Raw genomic sequence first — 16,287 nt, 5'->3', positions numbered from 1 at the left:
ACATTCTAGATTACTCTGGTACTGCAGGCTTCGAGCGGTCGCCATAGGTAGCCTTGGTTATTCTGCATGCCTGTTGAGAGTTCCTCCGCACATGTTCATGGAGTTCAAGATGCATATATCATGGGAGTTTGGCAGAGGCGCTAGTCTGGCATGTCAGACAAGAACTGGGCTTTTTATAATGGCGATGTTCATGCAATTTTCGTAATATTAGCGCTATTACGCCATCAGGTTGAAAATTTCAGATGTTATTTGAAATGCTGCCAGTTCGTGGGCATTTTCTGCAGGCAGCATTGCTGCATTATTTGTCCGACAATTGCTCCGTGTTTAGGGATTTTTGTGACACTTTAGAAGAGCATCGGGTGTTTCAAGAAACCCTGCCTGGATTAGCCGGGTACAGACTCAGTATTGATCAATTCAAAAACCGATTCAGCATTTTTTGTTGTGCATTCGCCTCATATGCTATAATTAACTACGCTAGCTCTTCATGTGTTAGTCATGTGGTACTCCATCGTTCCCAGTGCGCCATTTATTTAGAGCAGGTCATCAGGAGGGTGTCGGCACGTTAGGATATGTGCCTACAACCACCGCGGCTAACAACAACCACCAGAAAGCCCTGAGTTTGCAGGGGGCATTTCTGAACGTCTTTGGCTCTGATCAGAGGCGGGGCCAGGAACGCCCGTAAGGCAGGGGCAGAATAATGTAGCACCATGCACCATAAGTGCCACACAGCGCGTATGATGTGTTTGTCACAAACTGTGAGTCTGTGACAAACAGTGTTCTTCGTTATTCTCACACTCGCCAAACTTCGAAGAAGGTTGTCGCCTTCCGTTGTTGAGTGCTGCTCGTGTTGAGGTACGAAGTGCATGTCGGTGTAGCTCAAAAATATATAAGGCTATCAGCTTAGTTTGCCCTTATCAGTTTAGTGCAAACGGCTCGCAGGAATACCTTCGCACATACGGTTCGTCGAACCAGCTTGCGTGAGTCTCGATAACTAAGTTGGTTGGAGAGCACGACTTCCAATGCACCCACCTGTGGCGCGGTGGGTTCGGGTCGTTTTAGGCGCTCGCTATTTGCATTTGGCAGGCATGGCATGCGGCAGGTGACAGATTTCGCGCAAAAATACAGATGACGTCAGAGGGAAGGACGGATCGTGCTGAGCAGCGCGGCGCGTTAAACTTTCGTCATCCAGTTTTGTCGTTGAGCTCGAAGTGCACTATCGGATGACAGGGGTCCGGACTCACACTATAACCACTGCTTAGCGTAAGCTCTGATCCAAGAAATTCATTCGTCCAAAACGTTGGGATTAAATTTTCATTAAGATAATTATTTTAGGCTACCACCTCGTGCTTTTAATCAGAACATTTTGACCCCAATTGACCGGGCAAGCTTTAATGCATCATCAGACGCATTGATATGGCTACGCCGTGTGATCGTGATTACCCTTTGTCCTGCCGCCAACGATATTTTCCAGGTCAAACAATCAGCCGCCTCAGGAACGTAACACAAGTGCTTACCACGTGCTGGGGTGAAGGGTCTGAACAACTCGGACACGATTGTAGAAGCCGGAATAAATAAAAAATACGAGTAGCATGCACCCAGGTGATCGATTACCAAGGCGCACGCTTCAAATGACTAAAAACACATCGTCGGCGCCTGAGAAGTTAATGCGACCGGACTTCTTATTTGGCGATAGCTCGATGAACAGTGATGATCATTTAGTTCAACATCGAACATGCAATGACAATACAAAGCGTTCTCTGCACGGTCTAGCCAACCACTTCACTGCGCTTCATAAAATTACTCACACCACACACACACACACACACCACACACACACACACACACACACACACACACACCATCACCCACACACACACACACACACACACACACACCCACACCACACACAGCACACACCCACACACACACACACACACACCACACCCACACAACATCACACACACACATCCACACACACACACACACACACACACACACACACACACACACCACACACACACACACACACACACACACAAACACACACACACACACACACACAACACACAACACACACACAACACACACACACACACCACACCACAACACACACCACACACCATATATATATAATATATATATACGATATATATATATATATGTAAACCGGCAGAGAAATTGCTGGTTCATAGCGATTCCAGAAGGTGATCGCCGCCTGAAAGGCATTTCAAATAACGACTAAAATTTGGTCAGATTGCATTTTGCTGACAGCAATTCGACCGAAGTTGCTCGAAATACGTTTCTTATTTAACGTAGGCTATTTTCCAAAACTACCTGATTACCCTTATCGCCTAGGACCTCGTGACATACAGACATGCATGCGTCTGAAGACGTATAAAGGGAGCAATTTGTTGTAAGAAAGTGCGTAAATTCATCCCACATAAAAGAGAAGGTCAAGCCGGCTACGTCAATCGAGGGGCAATGAATGCCCGATGGATCAACCATGCCAAAGGAAGGCAGTTTCCCGAAATTTTGATTTATGTTGTAGTGTGGTGCAAGGGAAATACTTCAGAATAGATACTGAAGCATGCGTCTCATCCACCTCATGCATCAATAAGCAGGGATGTTTATCCATAAATACGCAGCAGAGCAGACGTATGACCAGTGTGCAGTCAGGCATGCGGTGGGCAGCCGGTAATGAGCAGTGGGCGCTGACCGGCGGACGGGAGCAGGGCTCAGGCGGAAGATGTCCCGAAGAAGGCGCCTCCAGTTCGCGACGTGGGCTTTTGTTTTAGAAGAAAACGTTTCGTTAAGCAGCATTTGAAGGCCCCCGAATTTGCTTCCACCTAAAATGCTGAGACAAAAACCCATCTCTGAAAAAGCAGTCGGTAAAATCCAGGCGCGTGAAAACCCCGACGCGCTGTGGGTCATTGGTTCGAATTCGAAATTCTGGCCACCCTGTGCCCAGAGCCGTATTTTGACACCCTCATCACCCAAGGCTGTCTCCCCGGTCGTGGAATTTCTCCTCGTCGGGCGATGAAGCGGAAGAATAAGTTTAGGAAGCTCGGTAGTCCTTTTTCCCGAATGATATACATGAGTTGAATAGGTAAGATTGCGCAACAACTGAAAACAGTTGTAGATGTATGTTTAGCATATCAACCAGGACATCCAATGAATTCCAAAATGTGTTATGTAAATTAAAAGCGGAGAAAATCCTCCATCTCTGCGCTCGCTTCCACCCCCCCCCCCCCCCTCCATCCCCACCCCCTCCCCGTCGGCGGAGTTGCCTTAAAGGGGAACTTCCTCAAGCATACCCTGAGCATGCCCCACACTTTTTGAGACGTTCCTTCGCTCATGTCAAAGAAATCGGCCGTTCAACGCGGTGTAGTCCATTGACCGGGGGTCAACATATATGCACATGCAAATCATGAACATCGTGATACACTGGCCGTCTAAAGCTCGAATCCATCGTATTTGGCTGCTGACACGTAACAAATGTATGAGCCTCCTTTGAAACAATTTCAGCATTCGATGAACAATGGGCGTGAGTGTAGGTAGCTATGTCTCCGAGGTTGTTAAAAAAAGGCAAGATGGGGGCGAACTGAAAACTGCTAGGACAATATGACCGAAAAATGACATTTTCCAATGGTAAAAGTGGAAAACGTGCATTGCACGGGTAAATTTCGCCGAAAACCCCATTTATGGCAAAATAAGGAGAGGTGTCCGCTTGAAACCAGCCCATTAGTTACAACACTAGTGCTAGTGAGCCGCAACCAACATACCCCACATGTCATAATGCTGGTTTGCCCACGGTGTATTGACTGCGATACGTCGGTTAGTATGCATTTTGTTGTGACTGAAGTAAGAAAGTGTGCTCTTAGCGTGTCAGCCGCCAGCAGTGGACGACTTTGGACGACCTTTGGTGACCCGTGGGTCACGATGCTCATCGTGGTAACTCGCGGTGACTATATATCGCGGTAACCGAGATAACGGTTACCTCGGTTACCCGCGAGGAACGCGCGTTCACTGGATGGTGCGCCGCAGGGCAACACTGTGGTCGAGGGCGCGGTATGCCGCCCCGAGGACGCGGAATACCGCCCCCAGGGGCGCGGTATACCGCCCCGAGGGCGCAGTATACCGCCCCCAGGGCGCGGTATACCGCCCCGAGGGCGCAGTATACCGCCCCTAGGGCGCGGTATACCGCGCCCTAGGGCGCGGTATACCGCGGTATACCGCCCCCGGGGGCGCGGTATATCGCCCCCGAGGGCGCAGTATACCGCCCCCGAGGGCGCGGTATACCGCGGTATACCGCCCCCGGGGGCGCGGTATACCGCCCCCGGGGGCGCAGTATACCGCCCCCGAGGGCGCGTATACCGCCCCCGAGGGCGCGGTATACCGCGGTATACCCGCCCCCGAGGGCGCAGTATACCGCCCCCGAGGGCGCAGTATACCGCCCCCGGGCGCGGTATACCGCGGTATACCGCCCCCGGGGGCGCGGTATACCGCCCCCGAGGGCGCAGTATACCGCCCCCGAGGGCGCGGTATACCGCCACCGAGGTAAACCGCGGTATACCGCGGTGCCTCTCGTATATCTTCACACTGTACTTGTTTGCCATCATTGCACTGAGAGATGGTCGTGTGTCAGCATTTTTCCTTGGGTGTGTCATCACTATGGCCACCTTAAAAGGGAGATAATTATTGCGGTGGCTAGCATGTGTCCAGGTCGCGCTCAAACCGGTCATAACTGCATTCAGTTTCACATGTTTTTGTCAATGTTTTATTAGATGAAGACAAACGATACATTTAATGGTCCTGTTGATGTTTGCCTTCGGCAGCATTTAACCAGCGAAAACTGCTTCCCAAAGTCAAAAAATATAGCGACGTTCGTAACGTGGCTGCACTATACAACTTAACATATCACGGAATTTCTTAGTATGCCTGTTTATGGAAGCCACTGAAAGAAATATTGCAGCAGCAACTTTTGTGCCCGTTTAATGCAAGATATGCCGGTCTGGTGACGTGACCACTTACCAAGGAGCTTCCAGTGATCACTGCGTAGTATAAATCAAGTCCCATCTTGTTTTGCGATAGTCCCAATTCCGTGGAGCACATCGAATCGCAGCGAGCCCGGAGACATTTACAGCATTCCATGCTGCCAGAATATGCATTTGGGGAAAGAAGTTGCGCCCTGTTGTGTCAATTGCCTATTTTTGCGGTTCAATGTTTCCAAATGCGGTGTGTGTGTGTGTGTGTGTGTGTGTGTGTGTGTGTGTGTGTGTGTGTGTGTGTGTGTGTGTGTGTGTGTGTATGTGTGTGTGTGTGTGTTTGTGTGTGTGTGTGTGTTGCTCTTTTTAAGGCGTTCCAGACCAGGGCTGATTCATAAAGAATGCAAGAATATAAGAATAATTATATTTGTTCACGCAAGGCGAGTGGCTGGGCCGCACGACGGTGAGCATGGCCCATCGGCAAAACAATAGGGCGCCACTGCACAGCAAGGCCGCCAACCGAACCGAACCAAACAGCAAGTCCACAAGGTGCGCTGGTGCACCCGGGCTCAGGTCTCCGACATTCTGTCATCGGACTCCGGTACATATACCGCGGAGGTGTGGACCCTGAGTCCACACCCCTACGGTGTCCGTCAGAGTGTTCCCGGGGGTGCTCCGCGAAAGGCTAGAGAACTGCTTTAGTCATCAGCATTTGCATTCACGTCATGTGAGGTGTCTACATTTGCGTTGGTTAGTGTTTCGTAGTTGCCCCAAGAAATGGTAACGATCAGGAAAGCTGTACTCGTCACATATTTTGCACCTCGCCAACACTGGGTCCGGTTAAGGAAATTCTTCACAAGCAGCTTAGGAGCAATCGCTACACCAGGGACGAAGACATATTTGTGACTATAGGTATGATTTTAACCGCAAGACTGCTGTAGACGATACAGTTTCGCTAATTGGTTAATATACTCCTCAATCGTCATCGTTTGAGTATGTCATGGAATGTTTTCATGACGTCAGTCACTGCCGGACTGGTCGTGACCGAACTGTCACTGTGGTGAGGGGGCTGACTCATTCGTCCTTGCTGAAAGGTGGCTTGCTAACTGGTGCGTGTTTATTGAACCCGAATATCGTTATGCGCGCGTGTTTTGAGTCTTTTCGTCATGCTCTTGAATATATTCCTTGATTTTGTAATGTTATACTTGCTTTCATATACCTGGTTACGACGCTGCTCTGAAGTCATTCGGTTCCCAGTCGCAGTTCCGTCATGATTAGCACCATCGTGCATCAAAGGTCAGTACTATGTAGCATCAAATTCCTGTACTATGTAGCATAAAACTTGATTCGTGTCCGAAACTTGCAGTCACCGCAGTAAACAATTTGAAGGCCAATTGCTGCCCGTTGATGCAATGAATCACGCTGACGCACGCCACACAAATAACTCGATGGTAACATTTTCCTCGACCTTGAGCACTACATGACCATTGAGGTGGTGTATTTGCGATACGTTTCTATGTCGTCACCATGTCCGCGTGAAAAAAATGTGCAAAGAAATTCAATGCGGCGAGGGAAAATGGCCGCTAAAGATTGCGTGCGTCGAGCTTATGAACGAGATTATTTGAATTCAAGAAAAGGACGTGACTGTGAATAACACTGAGTGATCTTCAAAATGGCCATGCCCGTGAAAAAATACATGAGTTTGAAGCAATGCCTTCAACCACGGTGACCGTGTTATAGAACATCACCGACGATATGACAACATCACCCCTGTCCTGAAAGAGCGGTAGAGCAGCTCGTGGCTGAACGGTGTATGCCACTGTTGCATCACCATTTTCACAGCGGGCTCGCGTGTACCAGGGTGAGGCGCCCGATCGAGCATCCGGCTAACGCCTCGGGCAGAGACCTCCGGGCACCGGTGACCTGACCTCTCGATGTACCCCGCGTCCCGACTGAACATGTCCGACAATATCAACGCGTCTATATCTCCATTCTCCTAGGTTTGCTTCGAGAAATAAGGCGGTTACTACTGTGCTATGCATAAGTATAATGTTCCTCGCAAATGCGCTTAACAACTTACAAATTGCCACTTTTTGTACCGAAGCATGTGTGACTTTTGTCATGAACAGTCATGCATGTTGGACGGCATGCGAATAACTGATGATGATGACTAGAGGCGCCGCGGCTGACCCGCAGTCAGCTGAGGTGACCCGCAGTCAGCTGAGCCGACCCGCACCGCCGCGGCCGCGCTATCTTAACCGGGCGCGATGTGTGTCCAGTCAACGGACGGCCGGGTCGTCACTTACAATGACAGGGAGGATTCAGGTGACGAAGGGATCTGGTTATCTGGTTATTTGGTTATCTGGTTATCTGGTTATCTGGTTATTTGGATTAGAGCCCTTTCGGCCAGTAATGTCAATTCCATGGCTATTGGATGAAGAAGAATGGATGACGGTGGGGCAGAGTCACGTGCGCCTTGGGGCCCAACTGCCGGGGATAAGACCGCACCGTGACCACCTCTGCGCGCTGGGCGCTGGGCGCTGGGCGCTGGGCGCTGGGCGCTGGGCGCTCGGGCGGGGCCATTGGAGTACTTCGGCCGACTCATGGCTGGCGCATGCAGCCTGCCCCGGACAAGTGGGGCGTAGCGAATACGCGGGATAAGGCAAGCGATAGGATGCAAGGGCGACGGGCAAAGGAAGCGGGATTCCTGTGAATCCGTCAGCGTGATCAATTCAAAGGCGCGACAGGGATAGAATACGTCCGCTTTCCCGAACGTAGCGAGCGACGCGCGCGTCGACGGTGCTGATTTGCATATGTAGGTAATATTAGATGATTGATTTCGGAGTGCGTTTATGTCGTGCGAGGGTACAATGCCGGGGATCATTTTGAGGAGAGAGCTCTTTGAGTTTATCGAACAAAATGAATGAATCATCAAGACTACTGCTGCCAGCTTCATAAAGTTTTTGCACACGAGGAGACCGCGGTTATCCGGTGACGAACTGAGACGATGGCTTAGTGAGTAGGTCAGGCAAGGTCGGCAGAGGTGGTGGTGGTGGACAGGAGGTGGACCCAGAACATGGTGGTTGGTCTTACTGTAGCGTGAAGCATTAAACACGTGACATGATGTGAGCCTTAGTGACGTGACTGATGCATTGGCACCTAACCGGCCGCCATTTTTTCAGCATGCTTGTTGGCTTCTCTCATGAGAAGCAGCCCATCTGGTTTTCGCAATACTAGCTCAATTAATTATTAAACACCAGCACAGCGTAATACCACTGTCAGCTCGTCCTCCTTGTTTTGCAGATTTGCTGTGATCCGTAAGCCAATATTGTAGCTTAATAAATATACGCTATCGGGCTCGGCCCACAAAACAGCCCTAGGGAACATCGAATTGTTTCACTAAACCCCTCCGTTGACTTATTGGTGGTTTTGAAGACGATCTGACCCACTGCTGCCAACGTGCGGCAGCCAGCTACAGGGGCCGCATAACGATCATGCCCTCGCTGATCGTGCTATTTGAACTCACTGCGCCCTCATCGGTTTCGTTTTGGCTTGCTTCCTCGACAGTCACCCCACCGCCTACCACACTGAAATTTATATCGATTCTTTTATAGGGATGGTCAAATGTTCATAGGTCGTGTCAAGCGGGGCTTGTCGTGGTCGCTGGTCCTGCACCACCCAAAGTCGGTCGATCCAGGTCATCGTTTCGTTTTCCCTTAACAAAATGGCCACTTTCCTTCCTTAACAGACAGAGCTGCCAAGGATTTTTCGTGCCGTCTGGTACGCCAGCACGGCCGCCCGGGTCAGGTCGGCTCAGCATGGCCAGTTGCCGGTAGACCTTCTTGGCCAGCTGGTCAAGACTCTGACACGACCGTACTGGCCTGGCCCTAGCTTGGTCAGCGGCCTCTGTAGGCCTGTTCATCAATTGCAAAACGACACTGCCACCTCAAGGATCGTAACCGCAACCACCACACTGTAAGTCCAGCATCGTTCCAGTCCGCCACAGAACCCAAACGCGTCTCACGCATAACAATGCTGGCGCCGCGCCAGTGTTCATGCCCACAGATAAGAGTCGTAAGCACAGACGTAACTCGTTAAAACGGCCCAGAGACCTTTACGGATCCAAGCAGTGGACTGGGCATTAGCCAAGTTTTAAGGTACCTAGTACATCACGAGTTCAAAGTTCTTTTCTCGTCAGCGAACTACAGTATACCAGGAAGGATCCGCTAAATAACGTTGTAGTGCTAAATAACGATTATATTGACGGCTCTATACGGCATGGTATATTGTTATCCAGCTCTCCAACGTTGTGTTACGCTTGCCTTCTGGTATATTGAAGGTCGTTCACCCAACAGAAAAGCTTTGAACTCATTATGCCGAACAACAAGGAGGTGAAGGTCTTTCCTTCTCCTATCTAATATCTAATCCAGGCAGAGTCCAGCTCGCCGAAACTGCTTGCCCATTCGTGGAGAAACTCCACTCGCTGTTGCCAACAGCAAACTACTCTTTCTTTGGGATGCGCTTTCTCATGTTGGTCCGCACCAATTTCTCGTCTAAAAAGCAGACATTGGTCAAAATCATAGATCCGCCCATATTGAAATTCATGATCGACCTATCATTGTTTTTTGCAAAGTTCGTGTTTCTCAACTTCTCTCACCTGGCACTTCTTCCATGCCGTCGTGGGTGTGACGTCACACAGGATATTACTGCCTGAGAACAATTGCTGAACTGCAAAAATGGCTGCTCAAGAAGAGAACTAAATCCACGCTTTTATCTCCCCGAAACAGACACTTTGCCGTTGGCTAGGTCGTTCATTTACCATCTAACGTAAATTGTGCTGTCCATGCATGTGCCATAAATCGCTTTTTCAGTAAGGCAAGCAGTTGTAAGGCATTTGTAAGCTTTTTTGTTCAGTGATTTTTATCACGTATGAAAGTTATCAGATTCCATTGCCTTAATTTAGCAAAAGACCTGCCGTCTTGTGCGACCCTCGTTCTCAGATCTCACATTAGTTTTGCTATTTTTGACACCAGCATTTCAGAACGTCATTTCTTCTTTTTTGCTGATCATACAAGCCAAAGACGACACCAGACAACTGTGTTATCATGCCAGATCACAGGTTGCGTCTTTAGAAATGGCAGGAATTAAGAATAATAATGCAGGACGGTATTTTATCCCACGAAACAATTGCCCAACGAATTATCTTATGCGTTCTTTATGTTCGTAACTCACACATCAGAGGTCGAAGTTGGTGCGCTCTGAAAACCCTTGTTTGGCGCCGGTGACCTAGAGAAAATGTTCCAGATTTGAAGGTACTGAAGAGAACATCAGGTACGATTAAATGAGCTCAATCATAATTTATTCTTTGAAATGGAAAAGACTACTCTACACAAAATTATTACTCTTTTTAGTAAACATGCTCTTGTATGCGGCATTATTTGATTACGTCATCGTACCTTGCGCAGCATTAATTGAGATGCAATAGGCGGTCATTATATCAGAAAATCGTGCTCACAAACGTTATATATGAACGACTGACAATTTTTGACCTTGATCACTGTATAGCCAATGGAGTTACAGGATTTGAATGATATTGTCATGGCTTCATGGATAATGGGGCGGCAGTGAAATAGTTTCCCCTAAATAGTCGGCACATCTTTGCGGGAGTGTAGCTCAGGAACTAGGGGGTTTAGGCCTGGAGAAAAGAAGAAAGAAAACTATCAACTGCACAGAATGATCTTCAGCATCGCTGTTTCAGTTAAAACCCCCATAGCATGTGGAAACATTCCCATGTAAGTTGCAGCCAGAGGCCAAAGGAACTTACGTCTAGCTGAAGGCCCAACAAAAGGTTGTGTTAAGCCAACTTAACTAGGGCGCAAAGCAAGGGATAGGGGAAGGCTACATTACGTTAAACGGCTAATTTTGTCCGTGTGCAAAGCTAAGCAAAGTAAAAGCACGGAGAGCTCATATATCCGTACATTCAATTCAAACAGGTATATCCGCACACAATACAATACAGTACAGTGCTGAAGCCAGGATCGTTTCATTGCTGCAATCAGTTTCCTCATTGGCTCAGCTAGTGGACCAGGACCGCATTCCGCGAAAGGGAGTCCCCTGGCTCTGTGGCCCTGGCTGCGACCAAGAAGCCGGTTCAGCAGCCCGGCGTGACCTCGTGGTGTGATGCGTTATGTTAATTCGGGAAATTCCTAACAAGAAAAACCCGGGTTCCTTACCAAATGGGAAAAATCAGCATGTTTTGGCTGAATTGTGCGCTGAAAACTGTTGACAAAGGGGAAAGCCTGCACGTTTGCAGTTGTGTAGGGGAAGCCTCGCAATATTTATATGCAATTACCTAAATTTGTGTCGTGTTAAAATTTGAGGAGGAGGTCGAAAATGTTCGGACAAGAGTCGCCTAGAATGGTTGTCAGTGGGAGTGGGAGTATATGTGTATTTGTGTAGCGTACGAGTGGTTGTCGCGCGCGTCGATGTATAGGAAATGCGAGCAGAACGTGGTCGACGGTGCATGTGGTGTGGCAGTGCGTGCTTGTCCCACTCACGTTGCAGGATATGCTTGTAACTGGAGTTGAACACGTTAAGTATGGCTGGCATTGGGCTAAAAGTATGATTGCCGGTAGATAATAGCAGATACTGCTTCGCGACATCTGCTAGATCGTTCCAACAGAAACTTGAGTGACCTGGTATCTACAGAAAGATGGAACGATAATAACGCGGAAAAGATGAAAGTATCTGTCGGATTTGCGTTATGACTGGATGAAATGTGTTGTGAATAGAGGCTATCATTTGGATGGATGAGCGACAGTCTATTCATATGACAGCTTGCCGTCGATTGTGTCTTCTTATATGCCGCATGGAAAGCTGAATGGCTTTTAAGTCGGCAGTGGGAGTGCTGTGAGCACCAAAAAGCCGGTTTGCACTTCTGACAGTTATTATGCATGTATACAGCTCCTGTGCGGGAGTCTGCGCAGTATCCATCTGTAGGTATAACTCTCTCTCTCTCTCTCTCTCTCTCTCTCTCTCTCCTCTCTCTCTCTCTCTCTCTCTCTCTCTCTCTCTCTCTCTCTCTCTCTCTCTCTCTCTCTCTCTCTCTCTCTCTCTCTCTCTCTCTCTCTCTCTCTCTTCTCTCTCTCTCTCTCTCTCTCTCTCTCTCTCTCTCTCTCTATCTCTCTCTCTCTCTCTCTCTCTCTCTCTCTCTCTCTCTCTCTCTCTCTCTCTCTCTCTCTCTCTCTCTCTCTCTCTCTCATCTCTCTCTCCTCTCTCTCTCTCTCTCTCTCTCTCTCTCTCTCTCTCTCTTCTCTCTCTCTCTCTCTCTCTCTCTCTCTCTCTCTCTCTGTCTCTCTCTCTCTCTCTCTCTCTCTCCCTTTCTCTCTGTGTGAGGGTCTGTGTGTGAGTGTTTTGGAGTTCCGCAGGAGTTGAACATGCACGGTGTGTAGACTTGCCAGCAGCAAGCGTGTAAAATCTTACGGGTTGTAGTTTGCGTCCTGTAGGCGATGGGGAGTATTTACGTCCGCCAACAGACTGGGGATGGGGAAGTGCGGAGAGCGCCCGTGGCGACTCCTAGCGCGGCATTCTAGATGGCCCACAGGGAATGGATATTTTTGTAACAAATGCCATCAACGATAAAGGCATTACGGCCCGAGATCGGTCGAATGAAGCCGACTGCACAGGCGTAGGAGTGTGCGCCTGTCGGCGCCCCACTGCCGCCTGGCAAGGCGTTTCAGGGTATTGAGACGTTGTGCGCAGCGTTGCTAAAAGTCCCGATATATTTAAATGCAGCTGCCAATGAGATTGCTTCACTGCAAAGGTTCAAAGGCTTCCTCGCAGCAACGTGACCGGGTTCCTGGAGAAAATAAGCGCTGCTGATTTAGGTGGAGAAATTAAGAGACATCACCAATCCTACCATTCTTGAATATGACTTGCAAGTCGAATGCATTAGTTAGCTCGATCGACTCTGGGATGTGTGGACCACACGCCCAGGTCGTTGGCGAAAGGAAAAATTTAAGAGGAGGAGATATGTTGATATATCGTTGAATACAGCGTTGTTCTTTAATATACAAAGCTTCGGTGAGATCACACTGCCCTGAGAGGGCCCATGATCTTGCTCTTTCTGCGCTGATAGAGTTCTGCTACAACGTCCTGCAAATGTCCGGTCTGTGAGGAAGTTCTGAATACATTGGCGGGTCTACCACGGAGGCCAATTTTGTGTGGTTTACTTAGAAGAACTAGGTGACTAGAAAAAGAAGTTTTGTGTACTTTTCAATGCGGCTTCCGAGATCCAGGAAGTAGCGTGACCGTTTCCACTGCATTTTGGAAACCGCGTTGTGCGGAGAGGACGATTTGAACGAGACTGTCCTTCGTGGGGCGGCCGAGACGAAAGCCGTTTTGTTATGGGGAGAGGAGGTCATTGGACTCCATGAGGGCCGTGACCCAACCGTTGGTCATTCGTTCAAATGGTTTTGATGCACAGCTAGTGGGAGATATATGGCGATAGCTCAAAGGGTCAGACGTAGGCTTCCTAGGTTTTGGCATGGGGTAAGAGTGTTAGTGCGCCGGTTGTTGGTGAAGGGTCCGTTTAAGGGAGCATCCCTTGTCTGTATTTTTTACTTATTGTTACATCAGGCGTGTACGATGCGGTCAGTAATACTAGTTTTCTCGAAACCCCTCTGAATAGCTTAGAATTTATTTTCAAGTAGCGGAAATGAGTGGGAGAAATGTCATTTGACACCTGGTTCACTACTATCAAAGCAATCCATTATATTTCCTTTGCTTCTTTGCATCGTGTGTGTTTTATAATGTTTGCGACACACCAATGTGTCAAAATGTTTGTTTAGCACATGCTTCGAAAGCTTGCAAAACTTTCCTGAGACAAAAAGATATGCAGACATGAAGCTATTACCTCGCGATTTCAATGCAACGTTATACTATGGCTTTGTTTTCCCCTATGACGTTTACCACAATGGCTGTTTTCGCTGTTATGATTATGTGATACAATGGCTGTTATGATCATGCGATACTCCCCTTTCCAAAGCACTTTGTCTTTGGAAAAGGAAGTATCACGTAATCATGTTACGCACTGGTTCAAGCTTCAACCAACTTACTTCTCGGTAGCAGGTCCTTGCCCGCTGGGTCAATCACAAACGTTTTTTTATTCACACCAGTAATGGTACGTACGGTCGTTGTCATGACGGCGGGGGTCGCGACTGGTAAGAAGCGTAATAGCACTGGGCAATGTTGTTACAGCTCATGGACAACGTGATTTGTACTAAAAAAGAATTACAATCAATACCATTATTATGTGTTGACGGTGCCGCAATGGCACTTTCCAGTGTTATCATTAGACGTGGCCTATCCTGAAATTTCGCTGTAGCACGTTTTTTGAAATAAGCCCCAAAGGTGGGATGCTCCCGTTAATCCAAATATCGTTGTAGACGGAGAGGAGGTTGACTAGTCCAGACTCAGTGATATTTTGTAAAAGGGGTAGGCTAGCTGGTCTTGGTCCGCCGAGGTGTTGTTTCCCTTTCTGAGGGCCAGTCTGATAAAGTATCATATTAACGACCAAATATTTGAGAGATGGGGGATATATCGGTTAAGTACCTTTCATAATTTTCCCCTGCCTTCCTTTTGACTTGTGTTACCAGTACGTTAGGTCGGTACCTTGTCATACGAAGCTCTTCTTCGAGGGCTATGCAAATACAGCGTTCAGATGCGTGCATGGCCCGGCGTCGCAGGGCCACCGCCCTCTGACAACGCCCCGCCAGGGCGCGTGCCTGTGCCCGGGGCGATGATGGGTGTGGGGTATAGACTGGTGCGCTGAGGCCAGGAGACTTTTAGGCAAGTCAGGTATATAAGGGCGGAGTCCGGGATATGCATCGTCTACATGAGTTTGGTATGATGTCCAGTCCCCTCTGCGGAAACTCCATCTGGGAAGGAAGTGGAGCTCCACTTGTCCTGAGGGCACCTTGAAATTTTTGTGGATCGGGTACGCATGCTAAATAGTGGACCTGGTTAGACGTTTTGCGTGAAGTGTGGTGCGATGTGTGATGTGCAGAGGGCCAGACCAATCACTGAGTTGGTGACGGCTCCTCCGTGATGGTGCATGTGTGTGGGTGTTTGGTTGATATAGATGAGGTCGTAATTATGCATCAGCAAGTGTAGTGAGGTGTCTCCTGCGATGTATTTGTGCTGCCCCACGCTCAGTGGTGAGTACTTAAGTTACCTAAGATTAAGTAAGGGGAGAGCATCTGGGGAAAGACGTCCTTTGCCAATCAGGAAGCTGGTCAGAGAGAAAGGGGTCATTGGGAGAAAGGTAGATTGAGGCCAAGAGCGGGGTCTAGGGATATTTTTACGTCATCGGCGGATAAGTTTAGCTCAGCATCAAACAGCAAACAAACATCATCTTGGTGATGCAAAAGGTTGATTGATGCATGCAATGCCGTGTCCGCCACGGCGATGCGCGTCATTTATGTTGTTACTATAGAGACAGTTGCCATAGGTGCTAACGTTAAAATTTATAAAGCTTGAATCACGAAATAGGGTCTCTTGAACGACCGCAATTAATGGCATAGTTGTTGTATGAGATATTCTTTAAATCTTCTCCAATTAGATACGAGAGATGTTGTGTTCCATTGGAGAAGTAATTTGTTTGGTAAGGGTTTCCTAGCATCAAAGCTTGGTCACAGTACCAGTTGGAGTGACTTTTTGAAAAACTGAAAAGACTAGACACACTTCCCCTGAGGGGAGAAGAGGAAGACGAGGCCCTCCGGTGACGTAGGGGCTTTGAACGGGACCGTGGGTGCTGCCGGAACCGGGATCGGGTTTTCCGCCGCGAGCGGGGCGGGGAGCGACGAGGCCGTCCGGTGCGAGCGGGGCGGGGAGCGACGAGGCCGTCCGGTGCGAGCGGGGACTCACCGTTTCTGGCGATTCCGAAGGCTCTCCGGCTAGGAGCGGGCCACTGAAGGGCTGGTGGTTGGGGAGGCCCTGCGCTCCACGTCGGCCTGTGGTGCTGGTCATGTTTAGGGCCAGCAAAGGAGGGGCGCTGGACCGCCTGGTGGACTCCGGGGAGGACCACGGGGTACCCGGTGAGGGCACCGAGCGGCAGGGCTGGGGAGGGCAACGCAGGAGCATCGGAACAGATGGCACTGGGGTGGCCGCGGGCATCACAGGTCGACGCCCCTGAGAGGGGGGGGGGTGAATTCCGCTAAGGCTTAAGCGCCCTCCTGAGCGGGTGGGGAGGGGGCGTCTCGCCTCGCCGCTGGGCCGCTGGTAGACCTCCGCGGGGGTGGGC

Source organism: Pollicipes pollicipes, unplaced genomic scaffold, assembly GCF_011947565.3.
Source record: "Pollicipes pollicipes isolate AB1234 unplaced genomic scaffold, Ppol_2.1 Scaffold_6686;HRSCAF=7923_pilon_pilon_pilon, whole genome shotgun sequence".
In the NCBI taxonomy this organism is placed as follows: Eukaryota; Metazoa; Arthropoda; class Thecostraca; order Pollicipedomorpha; family Pollicipedidae; genus Pollicipes; species Pollicipes pollicipes.
This window is presented reverse-complemented; position numbering follows the sequence as displayed.